The sequence below is a fragment of the Pseudochaenichthys georgianus genome, chromosome 19 (assembly GCF_902827115.2).
Source record: "Pseudochaenichthys georgianus chromosome 19, fPseGeo1.2, whole genome shotgun sequence".
In the NCBI taxonomy this organism is placed as follows: domain Eukaryota; kingdom Metazoa; phylum Chordata; class Actinopteri; order Perciformes; family Channichthyidae; genus Pseudochaenichthys; species Pseudochaenichthys georgianus.
Genome location: NC_047521.1, coordinates 9,714,482 through 9,732,585, shown reverse-complemented (window position 1 = coordinate 9,732,585; position 18,104 = coordinate 9,714,482). Strand labels below are relative to the sequence as shown.

General features: G+C 42.5%; 1 protein-coding gene across 1 annotated transcript in view; it reads left to right on the top strand.

Moving 5' to 3' along the window:
• Positions 1-18,104, top strand: part of thrab (thyroid hormone receptor alpha b) — a 139,634-nt gene that overhangs the window by 40,640 nt on the left and 80,890 nt on the right. Inside the window, exon 3 of the mRNA XM_034107045.2 lies at positions 17,904-17,981. The gene's annotated coding sequence lies outside the window, so the exon portion shown is untranslated. The remainder of the gene's footprint in view (positions 1-17,903; positions 17,982-18,104) is intronic.

Below are 18,104 nucleotides of genomic sequence, written 5' to 3'. Positions count from 1 at the left end.
ACAGAGTTTCAACATGTATTTCAGCATGTGTAAGAGTGTTAGGTAAGACCCTTAAAGGAATGGTCCACTCATTAGATAATTAATCAAAACTTCAGTATTTAGTGAAACGTTATGTTTAAACCATACCCTGAAGAAATCAGCGATATTCCCCGGTAAATAATGATTTTATAGCTCTTTTTTATCAAGACCTGTATATTCCGTCTGGCCGCCGCCATTTTTGCCATTTTCAGTAGTCACGTGATGGTCGTGACGTCATCCATGCGTTCACTTTGTCAACACACGGAAACATGGCGGAGTATTTGAGTTCGGACTCGTCAGCAGAGGAAGAAGTTTTGACCAATGTGAAGAGATTGGATGGGGGAATTCAGCCATACATATCAGTATGACAATACGACACCCTCTGTCCTTAGACCCTCACATCGTACAAGGAAAGACTTCCGAAGAAAACCCACAGTTTAAAGGGAACATGGGAATGTTCTCAGGGAGAGCAACAGAGGAGGGATCGCCCTCTTCCAGGACGGACAGACGTGCAATAGATGCCGTGTGTAAATTGAAAAGATAATACATTTGCAACATAGGTAGTCCAAATGTTTGGAAATGCATGTGTGTATAATAGGAAGATGATATAAGATACTATATGTATGCATGTAGTACCACCCTTGCTAGCGATTCCCTCTCTAGTTTAGCATACTCAGCCTCGTTGTCCCTGGCCATAGAATCACGATTTTATGGGGCCGGAAAAAACTGGGGGGAAATACACACTAGCCGGTACTACGCTATATGGAAAGGCCACCAAAAACTGTCCTGACCTGGACGCTAAAGGACGTTAAAACGGGGCTAGCCGCTGCAATGGTAATGCGCTATAACATACCGTACATTCGGAGGCAGTGGCTAGCGAAATGTGGCCGGCCCGAACCGAGAGATTCACAGGCTCATGTATGCAGCGAACATTTCAAATTTCCGGACGACTACTCTGAGAGTATGATAAAACATAACATGGGATTTATGGAACAACCATTACTTAATGGAGATGCAGTACCATCGGTCTTTCTGGTGTCATCACCGACCAGGACACCAGTTCGGCCAGTTGAGAAATCGCCCTCTGCAAGTGTGAAGCGACGGAGGAGCAGAAGTAGTGCTCGGAGTTACGCTTACCTTTTGGCAACAGATGGAACCGAGCATTCCGTGGATTGTTCCTATCAGAATTGTGGCAATATTTCGCGATACAGTGAGGCATATTTGAATAGAGAAACTACAGTAAATAACATGGAGATCAACGTGTCTTCGAAAACCAAACGCATGGTTTACGTCACGTCCGGAAAATGGCGGCGCCCACAGTGTTGATGTTATTTCGGTATATAATCAGTTTAAAATCACTGATAATGTCATCGGATAAATAAAAAAAAAAGAAAGACTGGCAGAGACTGGTCTGTTTTATCGGATGATAATTATTTAAAAATGAGTGTCATGAGCATACCATTCCTTTTAAGGTGGAACAATGTTTTTCAGTCTCTCACATTTCTGATTTATTTGTGCACTTCAGCTGCAGAGACATACTAATGATGATTTTTAATATCAAGTTATTTGTTATTATTAATTGACTGATATCTTTTTTATCAGAAATTAATCAAACTGATATAAAACAAACAACATTTTCTCATTTAGAAGCTGGCACATGACTTTTATTTTTCAACTAATGTTTTCAGCATAAAAGACAACACTCTAAAATCTGTCCTTTACTTCTTAAAACACGAAAAAGGATGATGCACATTACATTACATTGCATTTAGCTGACGCTTTTATCCAAAGCGACTTACAATAAGTGCGTTCGACCAACAAGATACAAACTTGACTTATGTCACCCCTTTTGGCAGTTGTTTTGGAATTTGTCAAAGAATAAACATCAGTATATTGAAACAAGACTCTTCGAGGCAGATTGCAGTAATCCTTTGAAGCACTATGTATTGTATTTGGCATCAGGTTAAAATAAACTCTCTATGGTAGCATTTACTCGCTAAAGGCTGGTTGGTTTACTCAGGTCGCTCTGTATTTCCTGGCAGTGTTCAGGCCAGCTCTCTGACACTTTTTGAGCCTTCAGTTTCTGTGGCAGAAGCAGGAAAACCTCATTCCACAACAACGCTTAATTACTACTGCTGTAGTGTTTTGAACTCAAGGAACGCTTTTCACTTTTTAAGAAAAAAGGAAATAGAAGAAAGCGCTAGCCAGAAATTGATGCCAGTAATATCTCTGACTCTCACTCCTGTTCTGTTTCACTTTAACTTCTAAACATTTATTTTTCCCTTTATTCCCCTCCCCTGGCTCCCTTCATCACCCTTCCTAACTCAGACTTCCCTCGCTCTGTCGTGCTTTTTGCTCTTTGACAGTCTTGGTCCTTTTTAGCTCATTAAAGCTTTGAATCCAGTCTCCCACTTGTCTCTGTGTAGATGTATCTGTAGATAACAAGACTAGCTCATGTGAAACCTGACAGGGAGAGAAACCTCATAGGACTGATACCACCGCTGGGCTCTGTTGTGCAGAGAAGAATGGAATATCTACACAGATCTAAGAAAGCACAAGGTGAAGTCAGCTAGCCGCTAGGCTAATTTATGCATTGTAGAATGCCATAGGCTTAAGCCAACAGTTGTGACAGCAGTCAACAGGGGGACCAGTCACAACTGTTGGAAACACTGAGATACAGTACACATTAAAGCCGTAAAAGGCTCAACAATAGGGTGTGTGAGTGTGCGACTCGTGTGTGTGTTTCCAGTTTGATATCTCTATCACCCTGCTGCTAACGTTCACATTTTCTGTGAAATGGATTGTTCTGTGGTGGAGGTTTTCTGTGAATGAATGGCCTTTTTAACTTGTTGGCCGACCCTATGAGAACATAGAATTTCTCTCTATAGAATCTTATGTATCTGTGTCTTCATCTGCTGAATATTACTTTTAGTTTTGTAAAAACATAAAATTGAAGAGGCCAGAGTTCCCAACTTTTAAATTCAGTCCAATACGTACCATAAGCTTGAATAAATAAAGAACATCAAGGACTATCAAATCTATGAATACTGTAGGTGAACAAAATCTGGCAAGACCTTCAATTTGATATTTCAGCTTTGGACACATTTCACGTTGGAAATAAAAGTAATAAGGCTCCTGCTTGTTTCAGCTTCCCTCCTCTTCTGCCTGTGTGCAGAAGCCAAATACAGAGCTACTTCTTTTAGTGTGTTTTTCTGAGTGGGAACTGGGACCACTACAAATAATCAATGTTGCAGTGTGTTGTATAAATGTAACCTACACACTAAATGCTAAATATATTGTGTAGCGCGACTGAAGCCGTTTTCTTCTTTCAGTCATTTGAGCTACTGACTATTCAAACATTTATCCATTTGACGTCAGCTTGACATTTAACAGACAGATATTGCTGTGTTTATTTTAAGTCTCAGTCTGTGTGTATTTTGGATTAGAGCTTAATGTTTTGCTATTGTTAAACCTTTAGTAAACTCTTGGCCCTTTATATTGCAGTAAATGTAAAGCAACAAGTGGAATTGGTTCTTTCTTTTGATTATTTTACAATTAAATGCAGGATGTTTTTTTAAATTGTAATGGTTTGCATAAAGCAGCCCTATATCTCTACAAGTCAATTTCATGTGCATGTAGAACTGTTTTAAATGTTTAGCTGAAAAATGGAAAGGTTCAGATTTAACAGCCGTAGAGAATGGATCAAAAAAGCGGTTGCATAAAGGGCAGATACAGAGCCATAGACAACAGACCCAGAGCCACATGTGACATCATTTGGTGTGGTCACATGGTTGCTCTGTGTTTCCTGCGTGGATGATCTCAATCACCAACTCCTAAATGGTGCTTATTGTGTCATGAAACACCACCGTATTGTGGCTGTGTTTATGCATGCCAGACTGCATTCTTAATTCCACTGTCTTATACAAGCGCATGCATGTGTTTACTGTTGTTTGTATTTGGAATGAAGCCCTCTTTTTAATTCAAATCTTAAATAGAGCCAGAAAAGAACAGCCATAAAGAGTGACACTCCTCATGTGGTGTGATCTGTAAGAAGAGGCGGCTCCTCACGTCTAATGGCTTGTCATGACTGATGTTCTGAAGCCACACACTGCAGAACTCAGTGCACCCCCTGTAGGGTGCTGGGTTATGTTAATGACAGGGCTGCACGAAATAACTGTCTGCTTTAATTATGGAAGAGCATTGGACTCGTGACTCCTGCTCCTGTTTCTGCTTCTTTGATATGTCTTCCTCTTCTTCAACGCAGTTCCTTCTCTTTTTTTCTTTTTAACTCTTTCCGATTGCGGGCCCTTTGATTTGCCCTCCCCTGCCCCATGAGGAAAGGCGGACTAATCCTCTGAATCAATTGTGTCACCTACTCTAAGCAGGATTGAATGGGTCCTAGATTACCACTGGACACTAATCGCATTTAGGCTCCACGATGATAGCTCCTGTCCTGGGCTGGGCTGTGGCTCTGAGACTAGGAGATTTAATGCAAGTCTTGATCTGAGTGGGCCCCAGCTGTTGCTATGCACCTGTTGAGCTTTGTCCTTACATGTCCTCCCCGGATTCTGTTAAGAGAAGGTCATTTACATATTTATGTGTTGTAATTTACTTGCTAAATACATTAGCAGAGTTGTAGACCAGGACCAAAAGCACTTGTCTGGTACTGCTTATTTTGATAACTTTGACTATGTATTAGAACGGCTGCCTCTTAGTTGATAAGTCATTTGAGCTGCAGTATTCGTCATGGACGACTTAAAGGTGGGGTATGTAATTTATTTCAGAAACACTTTTTGGCCGGGCTAAAGTAACTGGATGGCCTACCTGCCTGTCAGCCTTCCATCTGTGCACAAACTTATCTCGTGCCCTCATTGGTCATTTGCGCGTTCGTGTGTGTTGGAGGAGGGGCTCTGTAAGGAAGTGGCAGTATTTTCAAATTCTAGCGCACTCGAGCTGGTTTCTCCAAAATTACCTACCCCACCTTTTAAATGTATTTTTGTGATAGAAGTTGATAGGATTTTTAAAAAAAAAAAACGTTTTTCATGCTGAATGAATTACTTCTGAAAAGCTTTGGTAACTCAAGACACACAAAACACAAGAACTTTTGCAGGACTATCTGGAGAAATCCAGGTTTAGTCCACAAAACCGTTAGAAGAGTTAGTTAACCGATTCTTTAGTGGGACAGTTCGACGCTGGGTGTGGTTAGTAACAAGGTTGAGGAAGTAGTGGGCTAGCAGGTAAGGAATGGTCGTTTGCCCTGTCCCAAAATAGAGTATATTTATATAGTGAGATTGTCTGACTGCTAGTTTGTTTTACCCTGACAATAGAATGACATGTATGTACAGTATGATGTATACAGAAATATTGCAGATCTTAGCAATACCTCCAATAGTGTGAGTTTAAAACTAAGACCTGCATCATGTTTGGTTTGGAGCTCTTTTCTTTAAAGGAATGGTATGCTCATGACACTCATTTTTAAATAATTATCATCCGATAAAACAGACCAGTCTCTGCCAGTCTCTCTTTTTTTTTTTTTAATCCGATGACATTATCAGTGATTTTAAACTGATTATATACCGAAATAACATCAACACTGTGGGCGCAGCCATTTTCCGGACGTGACGTAAACCATGCGTTTGGTTTTCGAAGACACGTTGATCTCCATGTTATTTACTGTAGTTTCTCTCTTCAAATATGCCTCACTGTATCGCGAAATATTGCCACAATTCTGATAGGAACAATCCACGGCATGCTCGGTTCCATCTGTTGCCAAAAGGTAAGCGTAAGAAGTACATTCGGAGGCAGTGGCTAGCGAAATGTGGCCGGCCCGAATCGAAAGATTCACAGGCTCATGTATGCAGCGAACATTTCAAATTTCCGGACGACTACTCTGAGAGTATGATAAAACATAACATGGGATTTATGGAACAACCATTACTTAATGGAGATGCAGTACCATCGGTCTTTCTGGTGTCATCACCGACCAGGACACCAGTTCGGCCAGTTGAGAAATCGCCCTCTGCAAGTGTGAAGCGACGGAGGAGCAGAAGTAGTGCTCGGAGTAAGAATAAGGTATCGAAGGTACTGCGCTCAGGTGGCTCCAGTCATATCTCTCCGACAGATCCCACTTCATCTCCCTCGATAATCACTCCTCTGCCACCGCTACAGTCACCCAAGGTGTTCCCCAAGGCTCAGTACTCGGCCCCCTCCTCTTCATCATCTACATCCTCCCCCTTGGTCAGATTCTCCGCCACTACAACCTGGACTTCCACTGCTACGCCGATGACACTCAAATCTACCTCAGCACCAAATCCCTCCATAACCCCCCCATCACCCACATTGAATCCTGTCTGACTGACTTGAAATCCTGGATGCAAAAAAACGTTCTTAACCTCAACAGCAATAAAACTGAACTCCTCCTCATTGGCTCCAAATCCACCCTCAGTAAAACCCCCAACCTCACACTGACCATCGATGGCACCCCTGTTTCCCCCTCAACCCAGGCACGCAACCTCGGGGTTATATTCGATCCCACCCTCTCCCTTGACTCCCACATCCGCCAAGTTGTCAAAATCTCATTTTTCCATCTCCGCAACATTGCCAAAATCCGTCCCTATCTCACCCGCCCCGCAGCTGAGCGACTCATTCACGCCTTCATCTCCTCCCGCCTCGACTACTGTAACTCCCTCCTATACGGCATCAGCTCCACCTCCCTCAGTAGACTCCAGCGTGTTCAGAACGCAGCCGCCAGACTTCTCACCCACACTAAATCATGGCACCATATCACCCCGGTCCTCAAAGAACTACACTGGCTTCCCGTTACTCACCGCATCAACTACAAACTCCTGGTCCTTACCTATAAAGCCCTCCACCATCTGGCCCCCCCGTACCTCACTGACCTTCTCATCCCCTACCATCCTCCCCGGACCCTCAGATCCACCTCGGCCGGCCTGCTTTCCTCCCCCATTGGCAATCTCCGGAGCTTTGGAGACAGAGCCTTCTCTGTGGCCGCCCCAAAGCTCTGGAACTCCCTCCCCCAAGACCTCCGTGAGTCAGAGTCCCTCACTCTGTTCCAGTCCCGCCTCAAAACCCATCTTTTCACCTCTCTCTATCCGTAAAACACCCCCCCACTCATTTTCGACCTCCTCCTGACTGCCACTGTGTTTTGTTTTGTTGTTTTTGTTGTTTTTCTTAGTCTGTTGTCTACCTGCCCCAGTCTATCTACCCCCCCCCCCCCTCATATTGTAAAGCGTCTTTGGGTACTATAAAAGCGCTATATAAATCCAATATATTATTATTATTATGTTATAGCGCATTTCCATTGCAGCGGCTAGCCCCGTTTTAACGTCCTTTAGCGTCCAGGCCAGGACAGTTTTTGGTGGCCTTTCCATATAGCGTAGTACCGGCTAGTGTGTATTTTACCCCAGTTTTTTCCGGCCCCATACAATCGTGATTCTATGGCCAGGGACAACGAAGCTGAGTATGCTAAACTAGAGAGGGAATCGCTAGCAAGGGTGGTACATGCATACATATAGTATCTTATATCATCTTCCCATTATACACACATGCATTTCCAAACATTTGGACTACCTATGTTGCAAATGTATTATCTTTTCAATTTACACACGGCATCTATTGCACGTCTGTCCGTCCTGGAAGAGGGCGATCCCTCCTCTGTTGCTCTCCCTGAGGTTTCTCCCATGTTCCCTTTAAACTGTGGGTTTTCTTCGGAAGTTTTTCCTTGTACGATGTGAGGGTCTTAGGACAGAGGGTGTCATATTGTCATACTGATATGTATGGCTGAATTCCCCCATCCAATCTCTTCACATTGGTCAAAACTTGTTCCTCTGCTGACGAGTCCGAACTGAAATACTCCACCATATTTCCGTGTGTTGACAAAGTGAACGCATGGATGACGTCACGACCATCACGTGACTACTGAAAATGGCAAACATGGCGCGGCCAGACGGAATATACAGGTCTTGATAAAAAAGAGCTATAAAATCATTATTTACCGGGGAATATCGCTGATTTCTTCAGGGTATGGTTTAAACATAACGTTTCACTAAATACTGAAGTTTTGATTAATTATCTAATGAGTGGACCATTCCTTTAAGCCAGTGAATGTCTGGTGGCAGTTTGCTGGTAGATCATAGAAAAGGGCAAAAGGTTGCAGTTTTTTAACGTTTCTTTTTAAAAAGACTCCTCTAATTGGAAACACAGCTGAACTGACTTGTGGGCAAAAACTACAACAAAGACTCCTCTGTTCTTTGCTTATACAAACCAGCGCAGTGATACTAATATTACCAGCATGTCTGAAAAGGCTAATTAAACTCCCTCAAGCCTGTATGTGATGAGGATGGACAGAGCCTCAAGAAAGTTTAGGCTGGGCAGTTGTATGTGTGTAGCAATGATTTATATATAATGGCAATTCAAAGTGCTCAACATAACCTTTCTGAAGCACTCAGAAACATGCTGCCGTATAGACTCTATGTCTCTGAAGTAAAACTTGATTAAAATGTTTCAAATATATTGGATTTGGGACACAAATACTGGACCTAAAAGTATAGTGACTTAGTCATGAGATCCCATAGGCCTGTTTAGCCCAGCTTAAATTTGATTAGACTTCAAAGAGAATAGTATAGACTTCATTAGTATTTGGTCATTAGTGCAGGAACCAAGACTTTTTTTTAACAAAGCATGAGGGTAAGAGCAATGACTCTGCATTCCTCTAAAACTAGTTCTTGGTTGGGTTTTACCAACTGAAAACAAAAATATTTTAAGCACAACCTGTATCAGGGATGCACACTTGTCACCTTTCGGCGAAATGATCCGTTTTGAATTCAAAATAGGTCGTTTGTGTGATTCATGTAGATCTGCAATAAAAATATGTTTGGGGTATGGGGGGGGCTGGGACCCGGAGTAATCTGCGGCCGCGAGCTGTTATGTGCCATCAATCATGACACGCATGGTGTTCTTTTTTGATAATGAAGCGCGAGCTCGAGTCCTCCTGCCTGTCGGCTCTGCTGCTCCGCGAGGAGGGCTAGCTTCAGCAGCTACATTACCTACGGTGCGTTCGTTAACAGTAACTGTGTGGTCCGGAGTCACTGTGGCACAGACCGGACCGCTGGTGAACAGCTGTTAGAACGAGGTGTTCAGAGCAGAGCTCCCTGTCAGCAGAGCGTGATATATTATAATAATAATATTATTTAAGGAATCGTTGAGCGAGCTAGCTAGCTAGCATACAGTGTCACTATCTGCTAACGTTAGCTTTAGCCTTCGTTTTCTAATAGTTTTTTTCATAGGCTATAAACAGGTGGTATAAGTGTAGATCTAGAGTAAAAGTAGAAGTACTCAGGTCTTGTAGTAAAAGTAGAAGTACTCAGATCTTATAACTGAGTAAAAGTAAAAGTACTCAGATCTTGTAGTAGAAGTACTCAGATATTGTACTTGAGTAAAAGTAGAAGTACTCAGATCTTGTAGTAAAAGTAGAAGCACCAGAGTGTAGGAATACTCTGTTACAGTAAACGTCCTGCATTCAAAATGTTCCTCAAGTAAAAGTAGAAAAGTATTCTCATCAAAATATAGTGAAATCATCAACAGTAAAAGTAGTCGTTGTGCAGATTGGTCCATTTCAGAATAATATATATATGATATGTTTTATAATGATTGATCATGAAAGTGTTCTCAAAGCTGGTAAAGGGGCAGCTAGTTTGAATGACTTTGTATACTGCAGGGTAGCTTGTGGATTTACTCCAGGTGGAACTAAAGTCTGATTCAACACTTGATTAGATTTCCCATCATTCATCCAGATCTGTGAAACTAAAGAGATTAAATACATGTAGTGGAGGAAAAGTACACCATGTACCTCTGAACTGTAGAGGAGTAGAAGTACACAGTAGCAACACATTGAAATACTTAATAAAGTACAAGTATCTCAAAACTGTACCCACGTATAGTACTTGAGTTTATGAACTTAGTTACTTTACACCAGTGGCTATACAGATAGAAAGACTAAGCCTTGCACAGAGGCATGAAAATACATTTTCAAAATGCTCAACAGTGCTGCCAAAATTATAAACTGACTGCTACACAATTAAAATAAATGCTTTTATATATTACTACCTGCTTTAGTTGATCTGGCTGCTGAAATCCTGTTATTCCTCATTTTAAAGCCGATGTTCAGTGGGGTCGGGGGGCTCGGATATTTGTCACCTTTTTCATACCTGATGAGTTTGCATCCCTGTGTATGTTAACACCAACCTCTGTATTTCATGCTTGTAAAAAAATGATTCCTAGTTCTCTTGCCTCCTTGATCTTTCACCACCCTCCATGTCCCTTTCTCCCTCTCTACACATATTTCATGCAAATGCAGTGTTGAGGGCACTAGAGCAAATCTATTTGCAACTTCACCAACAGTAAATTATCATCTTGACATGCCCTGGTGCATTGTCTTCTCCCTGTTGCCGTGGCCTTCTCACTGCCCCCGCCCTGCCGTCTCCTTGAACCATCCAGCTGTGCAGCCTCTCATCAACGTGGCCTTGTGTCCCGTCGTCTTTCAGTCTCTGGGTCTTTCTAATGTCGTCATCCCTCCTTATTGCTATCCTCCTCCTCCTCATCTCTCTTCGGTCATCTTCTTCCTGAGTGCTGTGCGTTTTATGGCCGGCCGTATATAGTGAATGCAGTCTTTTGTGTGTGTGTGTGTGTGTGTGTGTGTGTGTGTGTGTGTGTGTGTGTGTGTGTGTGTGTGTGTGTGTGTGTGTGTGTGTGTGTGTGTGTGTGTGTGTGTGTGTGTGTGTGTGTGTGTGTGTGTGTGTGTGTGTGTGTGTGTGTGTGTGTGTGTGTGTGTGTGTGTGTGTGTGTGTGTGTGTGTGTGTGTGTGTGTGTGTGTGTGCGCACAGACGTGCTGATGTTATAGATCTCAAACTTTATGGGCAGAGTGAAAGAATGCAGTCAAACCCACAATATGTTTTGTTTTGAACTACATACATTCCAGATGGGTGCAATACACAGGGGGAATGTGTATTGCACCCATCTGGAATTTATGTAATTTTGGAACAGAAAATGTTGCTGTATGCAACTTGTATGTAAATGCAATGCACATCATTGTGGATCCAAGACGATCATGGCTTTGCTGACAATAAGGTCTAATTTGACCAACATTTAAAGTACTTCCTGCTGCGGAGACATTCAAACATAGCATATAAACCAAACGGTTAATACTAATCCCTCGAGGTCATTTTTGGGAAATTGGATCACAACATTATATTTGTATTAAAGGTTCTGCTGTGGTCTTGGAGGTTTGTTTTTGTCAGAGATGATGTATTGTTATTGAAGTTCATAACAATAAATTGCCTTAAAGGACGCTTTGGCTCACAGGTGCACACAGGGGGCCTGAGTGAAATCAGACAATGTGCGTTCAATCAAATGTCAGTGTTTTTAATTGAAAAATAAACTGAAAACATCAAGCCCGACTTTAATTTAACCCTTAGATTGTACTGTATATTTGTAGGTTCCAGTTGCAAGATTGGATTGACATTCGAACAATATAATAAAGTACTTTCTGCCTCGATATGGCGCCAATGTCACATTAGCCTTTAGGAGAGGTGCATGTTGGGTGCCTTTTATCTACCCAGATTATCCTCCACATAAAGGACAAATAGTTTGTTAATCCCATACCTTGTTTGCCACCCTCACACACATAACACAGATTGCACTCTTCAAGCCAACAGTTGATTGCTTTTCTCTCTTGTTGTCTTGCTCACGCTCTCTTGCCAGGCACGTTTGTGATCCCTAAGGCTTCTTGATCTGATAGTCATTTATTGTTTCAGTGTTTGACCCTTTCTCTTTTGCCAAAGATTTATGCGTGCTATATATGTTCTTTCTTTTTACAGAAATGGTCAAAGGGCCATCGGATTTTAAATGTCATTTACTACTTGTATTGACTAAGTGAGATGGCTCAGGGTTAAGTGCAATGGAGGGAGGAGACGATGTGTAGGTGGTGATAATTAGAGTTTGGAAACGAAGTGCCACTGTGGCGCGCTGTTTTCATGGGAACTCTACAAAGCAATTGACAGGGGATCTGCTTAATGCCAAGCCACTACGGAGACGGATTTGGGCACTTTCCCACAGACAAGCCACAAGAATATCCATGATGCACTGTGATTAAACAAGTGGAATCTTGGCTGACTTCTGTGCTAACATTACTTGAATTCCCTCCACCTAACCTAGATAACCAGTTGATCAAAAAGCATGGGATTGCATACTTCACTTATCTCTTCTGCTTTGACTTCTCATGACTATCCTACCTTAAAACAGGGCATTGTCAAGAGAGCAAAGCATTTCTGGAGGCATCCAATGCATCTAAAACTGCCTGCCAATCTTATAGTTGATGATGATATCTTTTGCTGAAATTGCAGGTTTAATGAAGGCCTTTGTATGTTGAGATGACACACTGCACCCCGGAGCTAGAGCTCTTTATGACTTGCCATGTTTAGCCTTGCATGGCTCGGTCTGCATCGTCAGAAGATCCTTTCCCTGAAGGCATAGCAGCGAGGCAGCATCTGATCTTTTCCATCCACCATCATTCATAGTCCTGACAGGCCGGCGAATTCCCCGCACCCCTTCCAGCCTGTAGTTCAAAGCCTTACATTTGCCACCAGAGAGGGGGTGTAGTGGTGAACTTGGGGCCCACTCATAGAATTTACCCTCAAGATGTTTCCAGTTGAAAGTCCTCAGAAGATTTGTTCTGCTTCTGTTTTAGACCCCCTCAAGTCCACTGTGGGTATTTCTTCTGGTGATCTGGTGACACTTAGAGGAACCAGGGGAAACAAATGACCTACAAAACTAGCCTTCTTTGCAGCATGCGCTTTGTGGTTGCCATAAGACTTATAACTGTGATGCCTTTGCTGCTTTTTGATTTGTAACAACTAATGATTGCCTTCATAGGTGGATAGAAAAATGGTGGGGCGAATGTAACATGATACTGTTTATGTGCAACATTCTCTGAAATACTTAAATGGCATCCTATAACTTACTTCAATGAGATGTTTCAGAATGGTAAAACCTCATGTACTGTATTAACAAGGCACGTTTTTTTTGTAGTGCCTCACTAAAAGTGTAAAGATGTGTTGTCTTGACTCGAGGTCTGGATCAGTCAGATAGGAATCATTCAATCAGTCACGGAAAGCAGGAGCCTTTGGTCGATCTAATCAAAGCTTCGTCCCTTTTTCTTTCTGGAACACTTTCAGGCTTGTTTCTAGCTTTCAGATAGTCAGTTATTCATATACATGTCTTCATGGTATTGTGCCTGCAGGTTATTAAATGAATTTGTACAGAACTGGATGTCCTTTTGAGTGTGGTTGAAGGTTTTCTTACATTTCACCTTTTGTTTGGAATTAGAAGATGCAATTTTCATATCTTTTCTGTAATTAATTGCTACTAAATCAACATTAACTGGATATTATCTAGCACATTTTGTTAATTAAACTATGGATTATTAGTGTCTAATATAATCTCCATCGTCATGTATTTTCGCTGTTTCTATTTTCATCTGCAGTACCTCAGTCATTCAACATTGCACTTTTGCTTGCAATGTTGAACATGACCCAGTTTTATTGGTGCATGAGACTCTGCAACCTCATAACCTCGTGCTGTTTACTCGTAGTCGTTAACAGGAAATAGGAAGTTAATTTACAACTTGCTCTTTCATTACTTTGCATTGATGATGCTTTGTGTATCAGCATCAGCAACATGACTTTTGACTCAGACACAATCCATCATGATAGCTGTGCATTGTATGAACTGTAGGACCCTTGCTACAGTTCAGTAAAGGCCATGCCCATGGTTTAGACACACCTTATGTACTGTACAACCATTGGGTCTCTGGACTAGGAGGGGCTTAGATATACTATGTAAGAAAGCTATCCTGTTGATGCAAATATAGCTTAGCATGTCCAATGACACAGAACAACCGTCAGCATGTACACAGGGCCAGCGAAGTCTCACACTTAATGTAAAGAGAGTGAGACAACTGTATATTCATTTATATTATGCAAGGCTAATGTATTGTAATTGTAGGACTTGCATCAAGGTCAATTTGAAAGTTGAATTATTGATAGAAATTGGACAAATTAAAGGTTCGTTTTTGATAAAAAAAAAAATATTGTCGGACTTGTTCGTCACATTGGAAAATGAAGGTGCTAACATTAGTCCTTTGATGACCCTGCCTCAAACAACTCCTACAGTTCCCATCGTGCAACTCTAAGGAGGCATTGTTCATATTGCCACCTCTGCCTGTTAACTGCTCTCATCCTTTACTCCCCCTTTCTCAGTTTATGACAACGTTTCAGACTAACTAAAGATTATCGCCCTCCATAGCAACAGAGGACGGAATGATACTGCCCATCCATTGTATGCCATTTTGTGTACAATAGTTGGAGTTCCCCATGAAATCCTATTTGAAGACGTGCACAGGTCACATAGCTAATGACCACTACTTGGACGTTAGCCAATCTTCAAGCTGAATAGTTGTTACATTTTTGCAAGTGAGCCACTCCCCAACTATTGAATGTAAAGGCCAGCTGGAGGTGTTATACCAGTGTTGACAACCTGACGCTGGTTAACCAGTTAGTCAGATTCCTGCCCTGAAAACCAGCACAGCATGATGACTGTGTGACATTTCACTGTGAAGTATTTATTCTCACACATACTCTTTCCTCCCCTCTTTTCGGGACACTTAAATGATATCATTAGTTAGTTTTAGCGCCAGCAGGAGGGCATCATATGCCTGCTTCTCCACTCCGGCTCCTTATTGTTTTCCCGGTCCCCCCTCGCAGAGAGCTACCTCTCTCCTTGTGCCCTGAATGTTTTTGTTTGCCCTCGCCAGTCTGCAGGGGAAGAGCCCTCCAGCTAATTAGAGAGTTGCCAGTGGAATTTCCCTGTGACAAAGGGAGCTATTCATGGCGGCCGGATGGTGAAAATGTCACACTGGCAGCAGCGATAGCTTTGCTCTGAGGAGTTAGCAAAATGAAGAGGCTTCACTTTGAAGCTCGCCTCCTTGCACCCAAATCAATGCAACGCTCCTCGGCCTGCAGCCCCCTCCATCTCTGCGCTTCTGTTTTGCCATCTATCATCTCCTGGTGCTCTGCGGTGTTGGCCTCTGTCACACAGACTGTCAGCACATGGGCTAAACCGTTGACCTCCCATCTTAACATGGTGTCTTCTGTGAGTTGATCTGGTGTCTCCTCGGCGTATATCTGACCCACATTCCTTCAAAGCACTTTATATTTCAAACATACGCTGCAAAGACACATTCCATGTTGCCGCCTCTATGTCAAGCCTTGTTTATACTCACGGGAAGCTCCATAGGGCGGCCGTCCACTCGTACGCTAATCTCCCAGAGGGCGTACAAACAAAACATTCTGTGGAGAATGAAAAAGTCTCACAGACCAAACATGCAACTTTTCTGTGCCGAGAGGTTTGCTCACATATTGCTACACTATTTATGGCCTTACTTTATCGTCTTCACACCATCCCTGTGAAGAAGGGAATAATTAGAATAACAATGTTATGTGATAAAACAAAAGATTAAAAGCTTTAATATATTGGAAACCATTTGATATATTGATCCAAATGCAGATTTTACAACCTCCCTTTTCGAAATGCAAGTTGGCTGTCTTTTTAAAATCATGTCACAATAGTGAGGATTCATTCATTATTTGACTTTAAATTCAAGTTTGTTTGCTTTTATCAGTCCGCTATTCACACACCTGCCTAAAAACAAAAACAACTCGAATGCAATTACAGTCTGCAGAAACAAGAAATTAGCATCAACCATTTGCAAAATGAAGTATCCCTCCCCCCTCTCCACAGCAGCTCCACGGGGGAAATATATTTGTTATGTCCGGACGGAGCGGAATTCCCCTCATGTGGAATGTGAATTGAAACCCCCCCCCTGTCATATTTTCCACACATACCATCAAGTGTGCATTAGGAGAGGGGAAGCTAACAGTATGCAGCATCAAATTGCCCAACCCGACTGTCCACACAGACATGGCAATGCAAACTGGGATACGGTGTACTTTTAATAGATCAAACAACACAAGCACGTCACACACCAACATCTACATATAGTCAGACGCATGCCTTCCTTCCAGCACTTCCTGTCCCATGGGATCGTAAAGACAGTAACAGCTTCCTCTTTTCCTTCCTGTCTTTAAGCGTGTTTCTTGCCTTCCTTTTTCTCACTTTCACAGATTTTAACACCGTTTTCTCGCGTCCGTTTTCGTCTGATCATCTTTGACTTTGTCTGTCTCTTTGTTGTGGCAAGTGGCAGTCTGTTGTGGGCAGCGTGCCTACTGACGCTCGTGGACACTACTGTTCATCGAGACACAACCATAATGATTGTTAGCAGGGATAAATTGCCTTTGAAGGCTTCAATACCTTTTGACATTACCGTGTCCTTTTGGAATATGAAATGATCCTCTGTGTAATAAAAGTCAGCAGATGAGAGACATGACATGGGATGCAGCTAGTGGAACGACAATCAGCTTTCCAGTTCTTGCAATGTGTGGGAACTGACGGATAGGAACTTAAGTCGAAAGTCATATTTCAAATAAGCTGAACTGAATTTACTCCTTTTTAGCAAGTCACTGCAGTCTGACCGCCGTCTCTCAGTTCTCCTTTCCAAGCTTTACACTTTCTACTGCTGTTTGTTTATTCTCCTTTTAACATAACAACAGGTGTTTTGTACCATATTAGCAGTTCAATTAGTGTATTCGGTCAAATGAGCTGCCTTGTTGTAAATTATTCGGATGAAAAGATGGCAATTATGCTCATTTGCTTTCTTGCCAAGAGTTAGATTTGAAGATTGAAATCCGTGTTATATCTGTCCAATAAATATGAAGCCAAAGCCAGCTGACACTTAGCAAGGCTTAGCATCAACAGCTAGCCTGGCTCTTTCCCCAGATAACCACCTCCGCCTAAAGGGCTACACGTTATGCACACAACTCCAGAAGATTGTCTGTGACTTAACAGTACGTTTGTATGAAAAGAAGTAAAACTCCAGCACAAAACCTTCCCAAACAAAACAACCAATATACATTTTTTTAATAACACATATCTGGAATCATCATAGTATGTCTATTGTTTCACTTCTAAACAGATATTAGCTGTTTTCCTTCTGCCCGGAAAGTTCCCCTGATTGTTTACCATATGAACAATTGTAAATCCACCACGCTGCTTGCTGCTCTCGCGTGTTATCTGAGACGACAGGCCAGTACACACCAAAGTCTCACCCTACAGCGAGCAGCAGCAGTCTGTAGCATGCATGCTAACATCGGCCTGACGTCAGTCTGTCAACGTCTCTAGCTCCTACGAGGGCCTTCAAGCCAGTAATGCTAGCAGTAGAAGGGTGTTTCGGCAGACATTAAAGCGTGACTGTGACGCAGGCCCCATAGATAAATGTTTGACTTTCAAGTCAGACTGTGAGGTAAACAGACCGAGGCTTCTGACTTAAATTTTCACTGAAGGAGGGGATGCACAGAAATATATGGAGTGGAAGAGGAATGAAGGATAAAAAAGCAGTGGTCAAAAGGCAGTTGCAGAAAGAGGTAACGCAAACAAGGCCTTGCGAATAATAAGAAAAAGCAGGGAAAGAAGAGAGGGAGAGAGAAACATAGGAAGGAAAGGAAAAACAACAAGGACAGTAAGTATGAGACAGAGAGGAACGATGGAGGGGGGGGGGAGTGTCCTCGCTTGCCTTTGTACTGTATGGCCTTGTTTGTTTTCTATATGCTATATCCCTCCCTTCCTCGTCCCGCTCCCCTCCGCCCTCGGTCTCAGCTGCTCACCCACCCTAACAATCCTCTTTTTATGTCTTCCAGCGGCGGAGACGAGGCGGACCACACAACGCGGGAGACCTGGGGACATCATTAACCGCACACAAAAACACACTATGACTGGTAGGCTATGTCTCCGCACCTGTTTACATGTATGTTTATGAGGCGGGTGTACAGTATACCCCACAGACTCAGCAAGAGGCTTGTTCATCATCGTCTGTCTACTTTCTGCTGTCAGCCTGTGCC